The sequence below is a fragment of the Hemiscyllium ocellatum genome, chromosome 7, assembly GCF_020745735.1.
Source record: "Hemiscyllium ocellatum isolate sHemOce1 chromosome 7, sHemOce1.pat.X.cur, whole genome shotgun sequence".
Classification (NCBI taxonomy): Eukaryota; Metazoa; Chordata; class Chondrichthyes; order Orectolobiformes; family Hemiscylliidae; genus Hemiscyllium; species Hemiscyllium ocellatum.
Window position 1 is genome coordinate 102,207,051 of NC_083407.1, and position 18,883 is coordinate 102,225,933.

An 18,883-nucleotide genomic window follows, 5' to 3' on the forward strand; every position below is an offset into this window, starting at 1 on the left:
TTCATAAATATTTCACCACGTGCACATTTCAATGATTATTCCCTTGTAAAATGCTGGCTAACACTTCTATTCACAATGTACAGAATGTTATCAGCATACGTTGCCTGTCTGTATTTTGAAAGCTTACAAAGGACATTCAGTACTCTAAGGATGAATAGGGGATGAGTTCCATCTGCTGCTAGGCACCTGTCAATTTCGATGCCAAAACATTGCCATTCTTGGCATTATTTTTATATTGACATCAGTTAAAAATGCTTAACACATTTTAACTGTTTTTCTAGACACGCTATACAAAAACTGCTGTCTACCTGTATGTAAACTGCGTGTCTGTGCAGCGATCTAATATCAGCCCTCGTGAGATAATGACGCCATACAGCCTGTTTTTTTGGAGCCTCTTTGTCTATCAGCGCCACCTGGTTTAGTCCCCAAGGTGCTTGCTGGTTTACTCTCAAACTATTCATCATTCAACTGGAGGCTTTCCTTTTTTTATGTTCTTTAACTCAGCTTGAGCACAAGCTCACAGGCAGCACAAAGCAGAACCTTTGCTTTTGCCACAAGCAGTGGTTAGCATCTGGAATATGCCACCTGATAGGGTAGTGGAAACCAATATAGTTGCTTCTTTCAATGGGGATTGAAGAAGTACATGAAGGAGGAAAGATTTTGGGGATACGGGATGTAGGTTGGACAGTGGGATGATATAGATTGCTTATTGAAGGGATTGGTGCAGAGCTGATGGGCCAAATGGCTTCTTTCTATGTTGGTTCAATGTTGTGAGAAAGGAAGAAATCACATTTGCATCGCAGCTTTTGCAACTTTAGGATAGCCGAAAGCCCTTCATGGCATTGAAGCACTTTTGAAGTTTCAGTATCTGTAATGTAGGAAAAGTGGCAACCAATTTTATACAAAGCCAGATAGATATTCTGTTTTTAGTGATGTTGATTAAGGGATGAAATATGGACCAAGACACTGGGGAAAGCAGTGCTACTCTTCTTATTAGCGCTTTGGAATTCCTTTATGCGAATACAAGTGGGGTTTTGGCTTAACATCTTGTCTGAGAGACATTAGCACTTCCTCAACATTGAACACTTAATTTTCCATAGTTATCATGTGGCCATTCTTATGCATAAAGTAAAGCCAATGGAATTAATTCAATGCTGCATTTTGCATGGCGGGCAGCAGATATTGTCTATCAACAGTAAACTTGGGAGTCACCACAGCCAGGTTCATGCTAGGGCTTGGTTTGTTCAGGTGGCTGGATGGCTGGTTTGTGACGCGGGTTGATGCTAATAGCTTAAGTTCAAGTCCCACATTGACTGAGGTTACCGTGAAGTACTCTCCTTTTCAACCTCTCCCCTTGCCTGAGGCGTGGTGACTCTTAGTTTAAACCACCAGTTATCTCTCTGTAATAACAGATCAGCATCACAATCTGGTAAAACTATAGCAACTTTACTTTTTATCTGTTTCACAGCAAATGTAGATTAGAATAGAATCAAATAGAATAGAATAGAATATCCTTTGTTGTCACATGTACTCAAGTACAGAAGTACAGGAGTACAGTGAAAAGTTTTACAATGTTACCTCTTATGGCGCCATCTTAGGTACAAGTACCTAGGTATGAATTTTACATATAGAAAGAGGAATAAAAAAAGAAATGTAGTTGCATTACTTTGCAGAGTTTAAAGAATAAGTTCAAAATAAGACATAGTTAAAGAATTGGTATTGCAGACAAATTTAAAAAATAGTTTTCAAATAGGCATTACTGCAGTAGTTGAGTACAGGGGCCTCCACCCATGGTCTGACTGTCTGCGCCAGTCCCCAGTCTGACAACTATCCCTGCTTCAAGCATCCGGTCCACTCTGTACTGGCTCTCATCTCCTCCAAGGTAAGTTTTTTCTGGGACTGTTCCCAATACTGGCTGCTACTCTGGGATTGATTCCCCATACTGGCCGTTGCTCTGGGATTGATTGCCCATGCTGGCCGCTGCTCTGGGACTGTTCCCCCATACTGGCTGCTGCTCTGGGATTGATTCCCCATACTGGCCGCTGCTCTGGGACTGATTCCCCATGCTGACCGCTGCTCTGGGACTGATTCCCCATGCTGACCGCTGCTCTGGGACTGATTCCCCATGCTGACCGCTGCTCTGGGACTGTTCCCCATGCTGCCCACTGCTCTGGGACTGACTCCTCACGCTGGCTGTTGTTCTGGGACTGTTCCCTATGCTGGCCGCTGCTCTGGGACTGATTCCTCATGCTGGCCGCTGCTCTGGGATTGATTCCTCATGCTGGCCGCTGCTCTGGGATTGATTCCCCATGCTGGCCGCTGCTCTGGGACTGTTCCCCATGCTGGCCGCTGATCTGGGATTGATTCGCCATGCTGTCCGCTGCTCTGGGATTGATTCCCCATGCTGGCCGCTGCTCTGGGATTGATTCCCCATACTGGCCGCTGCTCTGGGACTGATTCCCCATACTGACCACTGCTCTGGGACTGTTCCCCATGCTGGCTACTGCTCTGGGACTGAATACCCATGCTGGCTACTGCTCTGGGACTGTTCCCCATGCTGGACGCTGCTCTGGGACTGATTCCCCATACTGACCACTGCTCTGGGACTGTTCCCCATGCTGGCTACTGCTCTGGGACTGAATACCCATGCTGGCTACTGCTCTGGGACTGTTCCCCATGCTGGACGCTGCTCTGGGACTGATTCCCCATGCTGCCCACAGCTCTAGGACTGTTCCCCATGCTGCCCACTGCTCTGGGACTGATTCCCCATACTGGACGCTGCTCTAGGACTGATTCCCCATGCTGGCCGCTGCTCTGGGACTGATTCCCCATGCTGGCCGCTGCTCTTGGACTGATTCCCCATGCTGGCCGCTGCTCTGGGACTGATTCCCCATGCTGGCTACTGCTCTGGGACTGATTCCCCATGCTGGCCGCTGCTCTGGGACTGATTCCGCATGCTGGCTACTGTTCTGGGACTGATTCCCCATGCTGGCCGCTGCTCTGGGACTGATTCCCCATACTGGCCGCTGCTCTGGGACTGATTCCCCATACTGGCCACTGTTCTGGGACTGATTCCCCATGCTGGCCTCTGCTCTGGGACTGTTCCCCATGCTGGCCGCTGCTCTGGGACTGATTCCCCATACTGGCCGCTGCTCTGGGACTGATTCCCCATACTGGCCGCTGCTCTGGGATTGATTCCTCATACCGGCTGCTGCTCTGGGACTGCTCCCCATGCTGGCCCTGCTCTGGGACTGTTCCCCATACTGGCCGCTGCTCTGGAATTGATTCCTCATGCTGGCCGCTGTTCTGGGACTGACTCCCTGTGCTGGCTGTTGTTCTGGGACTGTTCCCCATGCTGGTCACTGCTCTGGGACTGACTCCTCATGCTGGCCGCTGCTCTGGAACTGATTCCCCATGCTGGCTGTTGTTCTGGGACTGTTCCCCATGCTGGCCGCTGCTCTGGGATTGATTCGCCATGCTGTCCGCTGCTCTGGGATTGATTCCCCATGCTGGCCGCTGCTCTGGGACTGATTCCCCATACTGGCCGCTGCTCTGGGACTGAATACCCATGCTGGCCGCTGCTCTGGGATTGTTCCCCATGCTGGCTACTGCTCTGGGACTGAATACCCATGCTGGCTACTGCTCTGGGACTGTTCCCCATACTGGCCGCTGCTCTGGAATTGATTCCTCATGCTGGCCGCTGTTCTGGGACTGACTCCCTGTGCTGGCTGTTGTTCTGGGACTGTTCCCCATGCTGGTCACTGCTCTGGGACTGACTCCTCATGCTGGCCGCTGCTCTGGAACTGATTCCCCATGCTGGCTGTTGTTCTGGGACTGTTCCCCATGCTGGCCGCTGCTCTGGGATTGATTCGCCATGCTGTCCGCTGCTCTGGGATTGATTCCCCATGCTGGCCGCTGCTCTGGGACTGATTCCCCATACTGGCCGCTGCTCTGGGACTGAATACCCATGCTGGCCGCTGCTCTGGGATTGTTCCCCATGCTGGCTACTGCTCTGGGACTGAATACCCATGCTGGCTACTGCTCTGGGACTGTTCCCCATGCTGGCTACTGCTCTGGGACTGAATACCCATGCTGGCTACTGCTCTGGGACTGTTCCCCATGCTGGACGCTGCTCTGGCACTGATTCCCCATGCTGCCCACAGCTCTAGGACTGTTCCCCATACTGGCCGCTGCTCTGGGACTGAATCCCCATACTGGCCGCTGCTCTGGGACTGAATACCCATGCTGGCCGCTGCTCTGGGACTGTTCCCCATGCTGGCTACTGCTCTGGGACTGTTCCCCATGCTGGCCGCTGCTCTGGGATTGATTCCCCATACTGGCCGCTGCTCTGGGACTGTTCCCCATACTGGCCGCTGCTCTGGGACTGATTCCCCATACTGGCCGCTGCTCTGGGACTGATTCCCCATGCTGGCCGCTGCTCTGGGACTGATTCCCCATGCTGGCCGCTGCTCTGGGACTGATTCCCCATGCTGGCCACTGCTCTGGGACTGATTCCCCATGCTGGCCGCTGCTCTGGGACTGATTCCCCATGCTGGCTGCTGCTCTGGGACTGTTCCCCATGCTGGCTGCTGCTCTGGGATTGATTCCCCATACTGGCCGCTGCTCTGGGATTGATTCCCCATACTGGCCGCTGCTCTGGGACTGTTCCCCATGCTGGCCGCTGCTCTGGGACTGTTCCCCATGCTGGCCGCTGCTCTGGGACTGATTCCCCATACTGGCCGCTGCTCTGGGACTGTTCCCCATGCTGGCCGCTGCTCTGGGACTGTTCCCCATGCTGGCCGCTGCTCTGGGACTGATTCCCCATGCTGGCTGCTGCTCTGGGACTGTTCCCCATGCTGGCTGCTGCTCTGGGATTGATTCCCCATACTGGCCGCTGCTCTGGGACTGTTCCCCATGCTGGCCGCTGCTCTGGGACTGTTCCCCATGCTGGCCGCTGCTCTGGGACTGTTGCCCATGCTGGACGCTGCTCTGGGATTGATTTCCTACTCCAGCCTCCGTGTAGGACTTGCTCTGTTTGGGGCTTGTGTAAAATTAAAAATAAACTATCTTAACATTACTAGACTAGGTCAAATGCTTAAGTGGATATGGCTAATGGAGGAGTTACCAAGCATCAGAAACAAGAACATAATTTAGTGTGTCTGTAATAAAAATGTATTGTAAAGTAACTGTTGAGTTGAAAAAGCTTCAGCCAATGATTCAATGAGTAAGAACATCACGTTTTAAGAAAAGATCACAAAGGTTGCAGCATTGAGCACAGACTGTACTAAAAGAGCTGTCCTTGGTTAGACCAAACTTTATAGTAGCGTGCCCTGTTTTATAAAGAATGCAGAAGCATCGGAAAAGAAATGCAAAAATAGATTTACCATGATGATGCCAAAACTGAGTACGCTCAGGAACAAATGAACAGATTCAAGCCCTTTAACGGTGTGATAGGGTCGAAGAAGACAAGATGTGTCAACTAATGGGGAGGTCTGAAAGTAAGGATCAACATGATCAACTGTCACTAATAAATCTAGTGTAGATTCAGGAAGAACTTCTTTACTCAGTGGTAGGAATGTAGAATATTTATTGGAGGAAGTGGTTGAGGTGGACTGCATAGACACATTTAATGGCAAGCTAGATATGCACATAAAGGAGAAGGAAACATAAGCTTGATATAGAATTGTGCAACATTGCAGCACAAAAAGAAAACCTAAAGCCCATTGAGCCTTTGCTGTTTCTTTCAAATAGCAATCGAATTACTCTAGTCCCCCGCTTTTTCCCATATCACTGCAATGTTTTTTGTTTCAAGGAATTATTCACTTCCCCATGAAAGCCAGTGTTGTTAGAAATACATAATCTGAAAAGAAATGTGAAAGAAACCAGTAAAGCTGGAAGGATTTGGATAATTTTGTGGTTGCTGAGGATTTTCCACGTGAATTCTTTGAACTTAGGAGTTGAAAGATATAGTATGTTGTGGTTTATAAAAAGTCACTGACTTTGCAGAAAGGAGAGAACACAGACAGGTGTTATGGCTTTAATAGCTTGACAAAATTGATTTGGAAGAAATAGGGCCCTGTACTGAAGATTGCCTAGCAACAGCCTCTGACCTAAAGTTGCTGTTTTAGTACACACCTAGGTATGCCAATTGAAGTCCAAGCAGCTAACAACAAAGTAAAGATTCCCTCTCTCCTGAAAAAGAAGAAAACATACAGTTGAACAAGCCACACAGATCGGTCAGTAAAGTGTTTTCTGGGAACCTGAGAAAATTCTAGAAATCAGTACGTTTAACCTCCTCTTAAACTCTACATATGCTGAGTTGTCACTCCAATTCAAAAAGCTAACTTGAACTGACTCTCATCTAAACAGAAGTCTGATCTAAAAATCTGCCACCAATTCTGTGCCTGTCAGCATTGAGATCTCAATTTAGGAAATCGACTAGACCATGGCTGGGGATCTTTTTTATACATTGAGGTCAACCCTGTTTGTTAATGTATCCTGCACTTTCTTAGCTTTGTTGACAGGCTGAGATGTGGTAAAGTGTGAGGAGCTTTGTGTGAAGGGAAACCATCAGCAGAGATTTGTTGGATCAAATGGTTTCCTTATGTTATACACAATGCCCCAGATTTTGTAGCAGTTAATGATCGCAAATGTGTCAGCATTAATTGCTGACACCAATTCTGGAGTCTGCACATTCACAAATAAACGCATAAATCAAAAGTTGCTGTCAGTAACTTTAGACTTTTCCATAGATTGCACTGTTGAAATGCCTAGAGGCTGTAATATAATAGAAAGCACCGAACTGATTAAAATGTGCCCTTTTACATTTTTAGTCCTGATGTAAAAATACTTGAAAAAAAATAACAATTTGTTGTATGCAGTGTTATAGGTTTCTTAGAACATAACAAATAGAAACACCAACAGGTCATTTAGCTTTCTCAACTATTCAGTAAGATCATGGTTGATTTTGCCTGCTTACCTGCAATTTATACACATTCATGGCTTCTTCAATAACACAATATCCATGTCTAGCTCCTTTTCTTCCAAGGAATAACTTAAGCAATGCTGCATCAAGTCAAATACCTTGCTAAAGTCAAAACCCACATTACCTAGAATACTTAACATCCTTGTCTTTCAAAAATCTGTCTCAGAGCATTGAATAATTCAATGGCTCAATTTCCTCCGTTTTCTGGAATAGACAATCCTAAAGATTAATGAACCTCTTAGAGAAGAAATTCCTTCTCACCTTCACTTTAAATGCGAGGCCCCCAATTTTGAAACTGTGGCCCTACTTCTAGATCTCCCCCACAATAGGAAACATTGGTTCAGCATTTACCCTGTAAACCCCCCTCGAAATCTTATAAATGCACCAATAAATTTGTACGAATGTAGAAGCAGGAGTAGACCATTCAGTCTGTCAAGGCTATCACACAATTCAATACAATCATGGCTGATCAATCACCTCACCCCCATCCCCATCATCCCGTATGCTACTGGTTATCAGAAGGTGCTACCTTAAGTGTACTCAAATAACTTCTTGTTCTTTTAAATTGCAATAACACAAGCCCAACCTGCTTATCCTTCCCCATAAGTTAATCACTTCAGTCCTGCAATCCAGTCGGTGTACCTTCTCTGAACTTCCTCTAATGTAAGTATACTTCTCTTTAAGTAAGGACACCAGTTGTATACTGTACTCTAGGTATGGTCTCAACAATGCCCTGTTCAACTGTGGCAAGATGTTCCAACTTTTATACTATTACCTCCGTCAGCTTACACCTAATATTCCATTGACATATGTAATTATCTCCTGCTCCTGGATTCTGATGTTTTGTAATTCATGTACAAAGTCACTCACATTCCTCTGCTCTGCAACACCTCTGCGTTTGAGTATGATTATGCTTTTTTATTCTTCCAGCCAACTTATTTTCCCATATTATACACCACTCCACTCATTCCCTTCACCTATCTGTCTACAACCTCAGCTTCTTTCCTAGTTTCTGTTGTTGTCAAATTTGGCTATAGCATGCTGGGTCATTCAAATCGATTGCAAATAGTTGAAAAGCCAGCACTGGTCCCTATGGCGTTCCACAAGTTACAACTTAACACACTGAAAATACCTTCCTATTCTGACCCTTTGTTCCCTGTTTGTTAGTCAACCTTTTATCCATTCTAATATATGACCTCCAATATCCCAAGCTCTTATCTTGTGGAGGAACCATTTTTAGTACCAAATTAAACTCTTTTTAGAAATCTAAATTCAGTGGTTCCATTAGTTCCCCTTTATTTAAATGACTTGTTAAATTATCAAACAATTCTCTCATAAATTTGCTGTACTCAATTTCCCTTTTAATATCGTACTAAGTGCACAATTACAGCTGAAGTTTAATTTTACATTTGTCAGATGTCATATTTCCATGTCATAATAAAGTAAATTAATTTGTTTTTATTTTTCTTAAGTTTATTTAAGATATCTGCCACCTCCACACTCCCAGTGTGTGTAATTTGGATCCTAACCATTCACTGCAGCAATTAAAAAAAAAATTCACTGTTACTTTTCCTTTGCTAATCACCTTAAATCGATGATTTCTGGTTCTGGGCTGTTTGATTATCCGGTGAACCAATGATAACCAGTTTGATGTAACACTGATGGTTATTATCCAGTAACCAATGCACTTCATTACCGAGTCAACTAATGTAAATGATTATCCAGTGGTCATGTGCAGGTCAATTTTTAGTGACCCAGTGTAGGTTCTTATCCAATGAACCACTGCTGGTCATTATCTACTGAACCAGTGGCAATCATTATCCAGTGAACCATTGCCAGCTGTTATCCAGTGAACCAGTGCCAATTGTTATTCAGTAAACCACTATTGGTCATTATCCAGTGATTTAGTGCAGGTTATTATCCAGTAAACTGCTGCTGAGCATTATCCAGTGAACAAGTGCTGGTCATTCTCCTGTGAACCAATGCAAGCCATTATTCAGTGATCCAGTCCAGAGAATTATTGGAGGTTGTTATCAAGGGAGACACTGGTGGTTATTATCAAATTAAACAGTGGAAGCTGTTATTGAGTAAACCAGTGCTAATCATTATCCAGTGAGCCAGTGGAGGTTTTTATCCAGTGAACCCTGGCTGTTAGTTGTTTAATTCTGGGTCCAGAGGAAATTTGACTGTAAAGACCTCCAATTAGCTCAGAAATTGTACCTGTCCTGGATTACTTGTGAGAAGTCCTGAAAGTAGCCTCTTCCAGTTGACCCTGACCCCTGGGAACCCCTACCACTCCTGGTTAGTGTCTTTCAGGATAAAGTGATGAGAATTGTCGAAAAATGCGTCCTGACCATGCTGGTTGAAAGGACTTGTGGTTTAGCTGTAATTACTTATGAGAAAGGGGAAATACTTTACACAGGAAAGCCACAGAAACTCATTGAATTCCTCATCCTCTTTCCTGCAATACTGAGAGAGCTTCTTATCCGGATACTCACATAGAAAAAAAATCAACCACATCTGCCACTTATTGGCACACTACTTGTTGAGTCAATCTTGTCAAATTCAGACATAATGCTCCACTATATAATAGGAGGGCTCATGCCCGAAATGTCAATTTTCCTGCTCCTTGGATGCTGCCTGACCTGCTGTGCTTTTCCAGCAACACATTTTCAGCTCCACTATATAATACTTTCCTACTGTGATATATCTGCATCTAAAGACACTTTAAATTTATTGTAAATTTTATTTATTTTGCTTAAAGCTGATAGTTCAATTACATCTGGAGATCTATGGTTTAGATTAGATTTTTAGATTAGATTAGACTTACAGTGTGGAAACAGGCCCTTCGGCCCAACAAGTCCACACCGAACCGCCGAAGCACAACCCACCCATACCCCTACATATACCCCTTACCTAACACTACGGGCAATTTAGCATGGCCAATTCACCTGACCCGCACATCTTTGGACTGTGGGAGGAAACCCCCTTTAATCAACCAGGAGAAAGTGAGGGCTACACATGCTTATCTGTCAGCCCCCTTGACCCCCAAGCCTTATTTCTGATGATGGGCTTATGCCCAAAACCTTGACTCTCTTGTTCCTTGAATGCTGCCTGACTGGCTCTGCTTTTCCAGCACCACACTCTTGGACTCTGATACCCACACTAACCAACACCACCACCCTGTGGCTGAACACTTAAACTCCCCCTCCCACTCCGACAAGGACATGCAGATCTTGGGCCTCCTCCATTGCCAAACCCTAACCACCCAATGCCTAGAGGAAGAACACCTCACCTTCCACCTTGGGACCCTCCAACCACACGGGATCAATGTGGATTTCACTAGTTTCCCCATTCCTCCTCCCCCCATCTTATTCAGTCCCGACCTTCCAACTTGGCACCACCTTCTTTACCTTTCCATCTTCCTTCCCACCTACCTGCTCCACCCTCTTCTCCGACCTATCATTTTCACCCCCCCCCCCAACTTTCATCTATCTATCGCATTCCCAGTTACCTCCCCCTGCCCCCAACCCCAACCCCCACTCCCATTTATCTCTCGGCTCCCTTGGCCCACAAGCCTCATTCCTGATGAAGAGCTTATGCCTGAAATGTCAACTCTGCTGCTCCTCAGAGGCTGCCTGACCTGCTGTGCTTTTCCAGCACCACACTCTTCGATCTATGGTTTAATGTATGACACGAATAGAAATTTGATACAAACTCCATAAATTTCACAGTGAAGAGAAGAGCCAGAAGTATCTAAAGCTAAGAGGGAACCTGAATAGCTCAGTATAGTATGTGTGTTTGGCTCATGTCTGATGTTTGTTTTTGCTGTATAGGTTTTGTCCGTGGGGGTTTGCTTTTGGTTTTTCACTATCAGGGGGCAGGTGCCAAGTCTGACACAGCCAGAGTGGGAATCAAACCTGCACTGTTGGCATTATTTGGAATCACATGGTAGCTATCTAGCCAACGGAATTAACCAGCTCCCTTACTGAACAGCATAGAGGAGCTGGAAGTCACAAACAGATGTTCTCAGATTAAATCAGTGAGCAAAACTGGCAGATAAATTTCAATGTGGAAAAATGTACGGTCCTTCACTTTGGACTGAAGAAATGTGGATCAGATTTTTGACGAAATGGGGATAAACCAGAATTGGAGAAGAGCAGAGGCATCTAAGGGTCCAAGACTAGAATTCAATGGATTAGTACAAAACCTAGTTCAAAAGGAGAAAGAGTTGGTCCTTAATTCAAGGGGCCTGGAATGCAAAGGTGTGGAAAAACTGTTTTTAAAAATTCTGGTTACATCCCTTTTGAAGTTCTGCATTTAATTCTGTCCATTTCACCTCAGGACAGCTTTTGACAGCAGTGCATATCCACCCGAAAGTCCTAAATTGTGACGGTGAAATTATGGCAATAGGTTACATAGTCTGGGTTTGTATCTGTCTTGGATCACAGCATGTATTTAAGCAGTTCTTTTGGATTCAGGTTAAATTTAGTTAAGAGAAGACTCGGAAACAGCAAATTGCTTAAATATGCATGTTCGTTAAGTAAGAGTAAAAGATGGAAAAGGAAGGAGAAGGAACAATAAGCCTCACGCCCTTCTGCCCATTGGGTGTCCCTCAATCGACGGGCTGGTCTGGAGGCTTAGCTTCATTCCTGGCCCCAGTCACAAACCCGGTCTGAGGTGAAGTCCCGCAACTTGGAACGAAACTCTCTCTCTCTCTCTTATACAGTGTAGCAAACAGCCCGCACAGAAAAACAAGCTGCTGGTGCTGTCTGCAGTCCGGAAAGGAATGTTCACAGAACTCATTCCAGGTCATGCAGCTGTTGAACATCAGCAACAATTTTAGTCTTTCAGCCTATCCTATACAAGCCACCCCAATGATATTTGACATGGCATGTTACAATTGCAAATGCAGGTGCAAATCAGCAATAATCACAAGAGAATGTATAATAAGAGTATGTAACCTACACCAGACAATTAAAACTGTAGTAAAAATATCCATCATTAATAAGAATAATACAATATAACAATAGGATGTATCATCAAAGTAATGATCATGGTGGATTAAATACAGTAGCTGCCAATTGTTGGATCACTCACAGCAACATCCATCCATAATAAATTTGTGTGGTCCTGTGAAGAAATAATGTTTTATTAGATTACAATCTTTGAGAACGCACTGTCTTTTTGTTAACCTCTCTCTGTCTAGACACTCTGATACTTCCTGCCCCATTATGAAAACCCAACGAATATCACCTTGTCCACAGGCAAGTATCTCACCAGGCTTAGGAGGGTGTTGTGGGTGAGTGTATCCACACTTTTCCCTCTGTACAAAGGTCATCAGAAGTTGTAGGTTTATTGGGATGATGTAACTGGCTATCTCCTTCAAACATTCTACTCATGGGTGTCTCTCCTGTCAGAGACCAGTTATTCAGATTATATAATGTCCGTGGCAGCACTTTGAGCCACCCCAACAATGTATGATTACGAATTTGTTGTTTTAATAACCCATTCATTCACTCTCCAAGGCCAGCTGGTTGAGGGCAATAAGGAATGTGCATCCAATCCATCCCATTATCTTCAGCCCATTGCTGCACCTGTTGACCTGAAAACTGTGAGCCATTATCTGATTGTATTTCTGATGGTTCGCCATTGTAGGATATCAACTGTTCAAGGCCTTTAACGGTGTTACTCTGATTTGCTTTGGTTGTCGGGAAAGCTAGCATTAGCTCAGAGTAAGTGTCCCCCATAGTTAACAGATATTGATATTGTTGTTGTAACGGTAATAAGCCCACATAGTCAATCTGCCAGAATTGAATGGCTGATCTCCTCATTTATGTTGTGCCATTGGCTTTTGCACCAGTGGTACGTGTTTTACTTTTTGACATATTTCACACCTGCCAATAGCTCCTTTCATCAGATCAGCAGGTAAGTGCAAACTTTGATCTCTTGCCCATTGCACAGTGTCATGATATCCTAAATGTCCTGATTTTTCATAAGCCCATTTTTCAGTATGATACTCTTCAGATACATCTTCAATGTTCTAGCTTTTACGATTCCATCTACAGTATTGTTGTGATCAGCAGATTCCTTCACATGGACATCTGCACAGTACGCAGTAATTTCCAAGTACTGTGCCTTTGCCCATATTTGTTTCCATAGTTCTATTCTCCACAGGGACTTACCAGCAATCTTCTAGACATTGGGGCAGAGATAGGGTAATTAGACAAGGTCTTTTCCTTGGGGTGGGCGAGTCTAGGATTAGAGGGCACAGGTTTAGGGTGAGAGGGGAAAGATTTAAAAGGATCTAAGGGACAACATTTTCATGCAGAGGGTGGTGCCGGTATGGAATGAGCTGCCAGAGGAAGTAGTGGAGGTTGGTACAATTAGAACATTTAAAAGGCATCCGGATGGGTATATGAATAAGAAGGGTTCAGAGGAAGATGAGCTAAGTGTTGGCAAATGGGACTAGATTAATTTCGGATATCTGGTCAGCATGGATGAGTTGACCGAAGGGTTTGTTGCCATGCTGTACATCTCTATGATTCTATTTGATTGCCAGGTCAGCATCCATACAGCCACCCAGTTGGCCACTGCCCACATGTCAGTATAAATGTGCAAACACTAACTCTCCTCTTCCAGCACTAGGACCACAGTGGTTAATTTGGCATACTGGCTCGATCTCCCGTCCCTTTCACTGTGGATAATCATCTGTGTGGAGGGATTAAACGCAGCCACTCGTCACTTCCATCGGCCATTCTTCCAGGGACCTGATCTGTCAGTGACCCAGGCATAGTGATGAGTATCTCTGGGCCCCATTGAACAGGAGATGCAGGCACGGGCTGTTCAGAGCTTGGAGTTGGTTTACCTGGTGAATATTCAGGTATTTGTTCATGGAGTTTGGTAACCCCTTCCTTTCCCTTCTTGATGGTCAGCTGTGTACCATTTCCATTTTACAATGGAGCTTTGCTGGGCTGTACCAACCTTGTTGGTTGCAAGGTTAGATAACATCCACATCAGAACAGGTTCAGAGGAGCACTTTGTGCTCACTCGTCTGCCCTTCAGATCCTACTAGGGCCCAGTAGCAGGCCAGAAGTCATTTTTCAAATGGTGTGTAATGCTTAGCTGCCTCAGGTAGCTTTCTGGACTAGATGCCCAAAGGTATTGCTTTCCCCTTTTGTCTCTGCCCTTAGGTCCACGTGGCTATATCTTGTAGTCCTGATACTTGGATACCTGGTTTACCCTTTGAATTATGAGGAGCCAGCGATAGTGCCTCTTCAGCAGCTATTAATGCTTTCTGCTGTTAATCAACCCGTTCAAACTGAGCTTTCTTTTGCGTAATGGTATGTAAAGGTCTTATGAACATGGCCATGTGAGGTATATGTTTGCAACAATATCCAAGCAGGCGTATAAATTTCTGCACCTCAGCCTTGCTAGTTAGAACAGACATTTCTTGTATTTTATTCTTTACTTTTTTCAGGAATAACTCTACCCTCTTTTGCCCACTGAATGCTCAATAACTGCACCGATTGTGCTGCTCCCAGTATGTTTTCGGACTTCACTTCCCAACCTCTGTCTCACACATATTGCTCCAGTGCGGCTAGGGCTTCCACTACCACAATTCCTGTTGGTCTGTGGATCAAGATGTCATCAATATAGTGTGCTACATGGATGTCCAGTGGCAGCAGGTACATGTCTAAGTCCCTTTGCTACAGAGAAACAAGCTGCTGGTCCATTTGTGGCCCATAAAGGAATGTTCACAGGACTCATTTAAGGTCATGCAGCTTTCAAATATCATCAACTATTTCAGTCCTATACAGCATCCTCTTCAGTGTAGAATCTCTGAATTCTACCTCATTCAGAGATGTGAGATGAGTTTGATTTGGTACATAGAGAGAAACTATTTACTCTAATGGTTGGGAAATGATGGGGAAGGGAAGTGGTGTTGGTGGTGATTGTATCAATCCAGGGCAAGGGGCAGAACCTTAAAATTAGGACCAGGCCACTCAGAATCGATTTCAGGAATAACCTCTACATCTTCATCTGGGATTCTGTCCTTCAAAAAGCTGTTGAGGTTGTGGACGGTCAGTTGAAAATTTTAAAATGACGGCTTTCATTCAAGAAAATATTAAGGGACATGAATCCAAGGCAGATAGATGGAGACAGATCAACTCTGACCTAACTGTGGGGCAGACTGGAAGGGCTGAATAGTCCCCACCTGTTATTATGTTCCTATCCTAAAACTATATTTCACACATGATACACTCAACGATGACACAGGAAAAGGCCAGCTGCTTGATCCAAACTTTCCAATAGTTAGGATGCCTTGTGCATTCCTATATAGACACTTACAATACAAGGAATTTCTCAACATGATCTTTAAACCAGTAAATCTAGACAAGAAAGCCACATTGAGCCTAGCCTATATTCGGAGCTCAGTTAGTCGGACAGCTGGTTTGCAATGCAGATTAACACAAATAGCATGGGCTCAATTAACACACCATTGGAGATTACCATGAAAGATTCTTCTTCTCAATCTCTTCCCTTGCGTGAGGCATGGTGACCTTCTGACGAATCTCCAACGGTCATCTCTTCCTAATGAATGAGTAGCCCTGTGGTCTGGTAGGACATTGGTGACTTTGCCTTTAATCCGTGTTTTAAGGTGTTTATCTTATGTACAAAGTGATCCCTGCCCTATCCAGACCCAGTCCACTCTGTATTGAATTGAGCACTGTACTATGAATCTGTGCTCTTCACAGGAAATGGGAACTTTCTCCACAGCTTTGGTATTCTCTGGGAAAAGAAGAACTGTCAAATGTCCAAATAGATGTGAAGCTGGAAAAGCACAGCAGGTCAGACAACACCTGAGGAGCAGGCAAGTCAATGTTTTGTGCTGAAACCCTTCATCAGGACTAGAGAGGGGGCGGGGTGGCCAGAAGTAAGTAGAGGGAGGGCAGTGGGGCTGGGGGAAGGTTAGGTGGGATAGTGATAAGTGGATGCAGGTACGGGATTATTGTGATTGATCTATGGGAAGGTGAGTAGGAAAATGGACAGGTTAGGTCAAGTCAGGGAGGTGAGGAGGGAGAAGGGCTGGACATGGGATAAGGCTGGGGTTTGGGGGATTTTGAAGCTGGTGAAGTCAATATTGAGGCCATTGGGCTGTAAGGTCCCCGCGTGAAATATCAGGTGTTGTTCCTCCAATTTATGTCTGGCTTTACTCTGACAGTGGGTGAGGCCAAGGACGGATATGTTGCCAGGGGCTCTGTAAACCAGTCCTCAAGTCTGCATTTGGTCTCCCTGATATAGAGGAGACCACATCAGGAGCAATGGATACAATAGATCAGGTTGGATCAAGTGCAGGTGAATTTCTGTTGGATCTGGAAGATTGTCGGGGGTCTTGGACGGAGGTCAGAGGGGAGGTATAGGGGCAGGTGTGGCACCTCTTGCAACTGCAGGGAAAGGTATTAGGTGTGGTGGAGAAGTTGGTGGGGAGTGTAAAATTGATGATGGAGTTGCAAAATGAAGGGTCCCTGTGGAAAGTGGACAGGGGTGGGGAGGGAAATACTTTTTTGTGGTGGGGTCTGATTGTAGGTGGCGGAAATGTCAGAGGATAATGTGTTGGATTCGGAGGTTGGTGGGCTGGTGTGTGAGGACCAGGGGCACTCTATCCTTGTTGAGGGTGAGGGGCTTTGAGGGCAGAACTGCAGGAAATGGAGGAGATACAGTTGACGGCATCCTTAATTACCGAGGAGGGGTAACTACGGTCACTAAGGTAGGAGGATATCTGGGATGTCCTGGAGTGGAGTGCCTCATTCTGGGAGCAGATGCAGCGAAGGTGGAGGAATTGGGAGTATGGGATATCATTTTTGCAGGAGGGTGGGTGAGAGGAGGTGTAGTCAAGGTAGTTTGTTCTGTCCATTTGTAGTTTGTAAGTGTGAACCCTGGTCTTCTCTAACCTATCCAGATGCAATATTTTTTCCATGTTAACACTGTTTAATGTTTGCACTATTCAATAAAGTTTTGCCCTGAGTCAATCTATTTCGGAGCATTCTAAAGTTAACACTGAGTTTTAACTGGGTGATTGAAGTGTTTGAAGCTAAAAAACAATTTCATTCCACTCATCCCCACTCTTTCCAAAGTTTCAAGTTCACTCACATTGTCAGGAGACCAAAATAGGACACAATATTCCAATAGAGGCTTGTACAAGGACAAAATGGGAGTTATGTTTTGTATTGTATTTTCCTGTGAATTCAATCTTGGCTCTTGTTTTCTTTGGCCACCAGATCATGGTATTGTTCATGAAAATTACAAAGTGATGCACTACAGCACTCAGATTCCTCTCTCAACCCTGGTTTCAATTCAATTGTCTTGGGTGTGCGTGTATATTTAGCACTAGATCGATGTGCATAATACTTCCAGGCAGACAAATAGAATATCTCTATAAACAGCATATTTCCAACAGAAACACTGAAGCATGGAGCCTGAAACAAGTTCGTATGGTGCCCTTTCATCACTGGGCCCTGAATTCAAACTCTATAGTGGTAAGTCTGTAATGATTGTAACAAGGTCAGCTAGGTGGGTCTCATAGAATATGATTTCCTAGTTGGCCCAGATTAACAGCCCCAGTCAGGTAGCCCTGGCTGATAGATAAAAACAGGAGTGTCAGACCATCCTGACCCTCTGAGGGCTGGCTCTGAGGGAGCTGGATCAGTGTCGAGAACCTTTCACTTGTCAATAAAAGACCAAAGAAAATTTACAGCCCAGGAACAGGCCTTCGGCCTTCCAACCCTAAGTCAATCCAAATCGGTCAATTCCTGCGCATCTGTATCCCTCTACTCCCCACCTACTCGTGCATTTATCCAGACGCATCACCACCCTCTGTGTGAAGTACCTGCCGCTTGTATCCCCCTTAAACTTTCCACCTCTCACCTTGAAAGTGTGACCTCTCATTATTGGATCCTTCACCCTGGGAAAAAGCTTGTCTCTATTCACCCTGTCTATACCCTTCATGATTTTATAAACCTCAATCAGGTCCCCCTCCCAATCTCCTTTTTTCTAATGAAAATAAACCTAACCTACTCAACCTCTCTTCATAGCTAGCACCTTCCATACCAGGCAACATCCTCATAAACCTTCTCTGCAGCGTCTCCAAAGTGTCCACATCCTTTTGGCAATGTAGCAACCAGAACGTACACAGTATTCTAAATGCGGCCAAACCAATGTATTGTACAATGTTAACATGACTTGCCAGCTCTTATACTCAATACCCCGTCCAATGAAGGCAAGCATACTATATGGCTTCTTGACCACTCTATCCACCCGTGCAGCAACCTTCAGGGTACAATGGACCTGCACTCCCAGATCCCTCTGCCCATCAACGTTTCCCAAGGCTCTTCCGTTCATTGTATAATTCACTCTAGAATTAGTCTTGCCTAAATGCATCACCTCACATTTGTCTGGATTGAAATCTCTCTGCCACTTTTCCACCCAACTCTCCAGTCTATCTATATCCTCCTGTATTCTCTGACAGTCCCTTATGCTTTCTGCTACTCCACCAAGGGTGACTTGGTGACAGGATACCAGCCTCTATGGAGTTATTTCAGTGGAAATGACAGTAAAGCACGTTCTGAAGAAACTAATTTGCGACAGTCTTCTATGAGTTGGAGTAAGCCTTGCTCACTGTTGTTTGGGAAACTTGACCTGTTTGACCCTGCTGTCAAAGACTGGGCCAAATGTGTGGAAAGAATGCAATATTTTCTCTGGGCAAATAACATTGGGGCAAATGAAACAAGTAATTCACCTGACAGTTTGTGGACCTGCAGCTTTCTCAGTTATTAGAAGCCTAACTTCCCTGAGGCACCGGATACTAAAACCTTTCAAGAATTGACACAATTAGTT

The 18,883-nt window shown here is 45.0% G+C and overlaps 1 protein-coding gene across 5 annotated transcripts in view; it reads left to right on the forward strand.

Moving 5' to 3' along the window:
- LOC132817248 (putative methyltransferase DDB_G0268948) overlaps positions 1 to 18,883 on the forward strand; it is a 167,535-nt gene that overhangs the window by 65,566 nt on the left and 83,086 nt on the right. The window lies entirely within an intron of this gene.